Genomic DNA, 3,704 nt, shown 5'->3' on the forward strand with positions numbered 1-3,704 from the left:
ATAATAATTAAAAATACAAAACTTAAAAATAAAAATATATATGTAAAAAAGTAAAAAAATCAAAAACTAAACAATTAAAAACTATTTAAAACTAAAGATGAGGAAAAATATGATTTTATAGAAAAAGTCATCCAAATAAAATGTCTATCGTTTAAAAATAAATAAAATACAATATTCAATGCTGGCTTTAGGAAACATAAAAAACAAAATTTGTAAACTAGGAAGCCTATGATAAGGAATAATTTGAATATAAAAAGGAAAATGAAGCAGGTTCCTGGTGGAGAAGTGAGGCGGGGTTGTCTGTCACTGTGCAGAGGTGAGGAAAGAGGCGTGGAAGGGAATAGCCTTTGCACACATTCTTTTAACCCAAGGTTAAGTAATAATATCCTGTTTTCCAGTTTAAAATTTGAGTCACAGAGAAGTTCCATAAATTGCCAAAGGTCAGTCAGTTAGTCAATGGCAGAACTAACCATAGTCCAGTGACTCCAAATCAGCTGCTCTTTCCACCTAATTATATTGCATTTTCTTTTGTTTTAAGCCTTCCAACTAGTTTTCAGCCCATCTGAGGATTTCATATCTGCCCAAGTCAATTTGGATTAATGTAGCAAGGCCTTGGGAAACCACATTCATATTTTTGTGCCTTTCTTAGTATGTTGTTTTCCTTCAGAATAATTACAAACTTCTGTGTTTTAATTACAATGACTTTTAGGATGCTGCAGATTTCTTCCAATCAGTTGGCTTTTGTATTTTCTTCCTGTACCTTTTCAGCACAAGACTTCTAAACTCTCTTATACCCGAGTGGGAGTGTTCCTTAGGCACAAACCCTAACTGATAGAGCCTGTCTCCATGGCGTGATGGAGGATCACTGAAATAGGCTCTACTGAATATTAGGTGTAAATGCTTTCAGGTAGCCCTTCTTGGTTGACTTAAACTACAAAGCAGTTATTTCTTTCAAGCCATTTGGAGGCAATTTAAAGGCAAAAAAACAATGTGGTCTACGTAAAAGTCGTAACTCTGATTTCCATGTGTCATGTGCATGTTGCACAACTCCACAGATTATTCATAGAAACAAATCAGGAAAAGGAAGCAACTCTGCAATATGTTTTGATGAAAGAATCACTGAGCATCTCTTAGTTGGCTGATGGTTAGTATCTATGTTTGTTTATAAAACCTATGCAAATGTAATGAACTGGCTCCTTCTATGAAGTGCAAGGAAATAGATGATTGTATTATTACGACAGTTGTGGCTTTTCCATAAATAACTTAAAGGCCAGATTTCTCTCCCCATTAAGAATCACTTCCCTATGCAATTTAGTTCATATTTGTTTCTGAGGCATCACTATTACCACTCATCTGAGATACATAGATTCCCCCTCTCTTCCTTGGTGTGGTGCTGCCACATCTTCAAAGGCTTCTGTGGAGCCAGAGATGGTCAAGGAGGTGGTGACTGAGCATGGGATAAGCTTCACTATCATTGATGGTTCTGCCATTACGCTCTTTACTGCCACCTCACAAGGTTATAAACATGTAGCTGACTATTCTTGTTTTCTTTTTTCTTTTTTTTCCTGCTTCAGGTTTATTTGTACAAATAGCACAGGAAGACACCAGCCCCATGCAGATAGCAGCCCGGGGGGGTCGCACCAGTCCTGTCCTCACGTTGACAGACGGAGATCTCTACTCTGAAGCGTTTGTAGGGGCCTGGGCACCTTTAGGAGCCTGACCTGGAACTGAAGCTGGAGTTGCAGCCTGGGCCTTGGTTTGATCCTTGGCCTTTGGCCTGCACAGCCTGAGCCCCTTGGCAATGCGGGCATGAGCACGCTTCCCAAGTTTGGGGTGGGCAGTGTAGACAAGTTGATCGAGCTTACAGCTGACACCCTTTGGGATCTTGGGCTTAACCTCAAGGGCTTTACAAGGGCCTTGATAGCCTCAGCACGTGCACTCATGGCCTTGGCATTGTTAGCCTGCATCTTCTTTAGGCCTTTCTTGTTGTGCTTCTTGGCAATGCTCCTCAGGAACTTGGGGTCCACTCCCTTTAGTGATTAGTGATTGGGGTTTCTTTGTGATTGGGGTTTCTTGATGCCATTTCTGTGCCATTTTCAGGACTGGTTGTGTCTGGTGTGGTTCTTGGACTTGGCCATGTTTGCACCATAAGCCATGGCTCCCATAGCTGACTATTCTTAAGCACGAGGCAAAACCAAAGAGAATTATGATATATTGTGGGGAAAAAAAGTTGACCATCCACTTAATATTTCTATAATCAAAAAGAAAAATCTCCAAAGTTAAGGCTTCATAAGCAGAGTCTGGTCCACCTCAGTTCCTAACCTTGTTTCTTGTCCCCAGTTCTACTTTTCTTTCCAAGATATAATGCCCTTTTTTATTCCTCCACTCTTTGAAATCAACACCTACTTATTGGGAAATTTCACTCTTTATCCACAAAGGTTATCACCACAGGACGCATCCTGTTAGCATTATTTTCGAAACTCTAAGCTTATTGTTGGAACTATTAAGAATAAGAGGTCAGTGTGGTGGTTCATACCTATAATCTCAGCACTTTGGGAGGCTGAAGAAGGAGAATCTCTTGAGCTCAGGAGTTTGAGACCATCCTGGGCAATATAGTGAGACCCTGTCTCTACAAAAAATAAAAAATTATCTGGGTGTAGTGGTGCATGCCTGTGTTCCCAGTTACCTGGGAGGCTGAGGCGAGTGGATCACTTGAGCCCAGGAGTTTGAGGCTGCAGTGAGCTATGATGGCACAAATGCACTCCAGCCTGGCCAACATAGCAAAACACTGTCTCAAAAAAAAAAAAAAAAAAAGAAGAAGAAGAAGAAGAAAGTATCAAGTACTAAGCTATAAACCTTAGCCTGCTACCTTGTAAACTAAGTTGCTCCTTTACCCTAAAAAATCCTGGGCATGGGTTTGAATTTATTCTCTGAATTGGCCTAATTAACCTCTTAGACAGCTATCATCCTTCTTGCCAATCTCTATGAGATGAACAGGCCTCATTCATACTTAGCAGTTCCTCCAGTCTCTGGAGAGGTGGGGGGTGAATTATAGGTAGGTCATATTTATGCAGCCATAGGAAAGAAAGGATTTAGTCCAGTGAACAGATTACAAAGTGTTGGTGTATTAATCCTGTATTAGTCCCTTCTCACACTGCTAATAAAGACATACCCGAGATCGGGTAATTTATAAAGGAAAGAAATTTGATGGACTCACAGTTCCACATGGCTGGGGAGGCCTCACAATCATGGTGGAAGATGAAGAGTGAAGGGACTTCTCACATGGCAGCAGGCAAGAGGGCATGTGCAGGGGAACTCCCTTTTATAAAATCATCAGCTCTCCTGAGACTTATTCACTATCACGAGAACAGCATGGGAAAGATCTGCCACCATGATTCAATTACCTCCCACCGGGTCCCTCTCATGACGTGGGACTTATGGGAGCTACAATTCAAGATGAGATTTGGGTAGGGACACAGCCAAACCATATCAAATCCTTAGTAACACGAGCATTTTATGATGTTATAAAATCACTCTTCTTTGTTTTTGTTGTTTCATGAGTGATGGATAACTTCAGAAGATTGTGTTGGGATTTAGCAAGGTTTGAAAGAGGTGTATTCAAAATTTGATAGATTTTTAACTATTTAAAAATAATTGTTGAGGAGGAGCAGTTCTCATGTGGCCTTCATGCAGAGGGAAATTAT

General features: G+C 40.5%; 1 pseudogene; it reads right to left on the minus strand.

Moving 5' to 3' along the window:
* Positions 1-1,674: 1,674 nt before the first annotated feature.
* LOC129483211 (large ribosomal subunit protein eL29-like) lies at positions 1,675-2,138 on the minus strand (annotated as a pseudogene).
* Between the last annotated feature and the right edge of the window lie 1,566 nt (positions 2,139-3,704).

The sequence above is a fragment of the Symphalangus syndactylus genome, chromosome 5 (genome assembly GCF_028878055.3).
Source record: "Symphalangus syndactylus isolate Jambi chromosome 5, NHGRI_mSymSyn1-v2.1_pri, whole genome shotgun sequence".
In the NCBI taxonomy this organism is placed as follows: Eukaryota; Metazoa; Chordata; class Mammalia; order Primates; family Hylobatidae; genus Symphalangus; species Symphalangus syndactylus.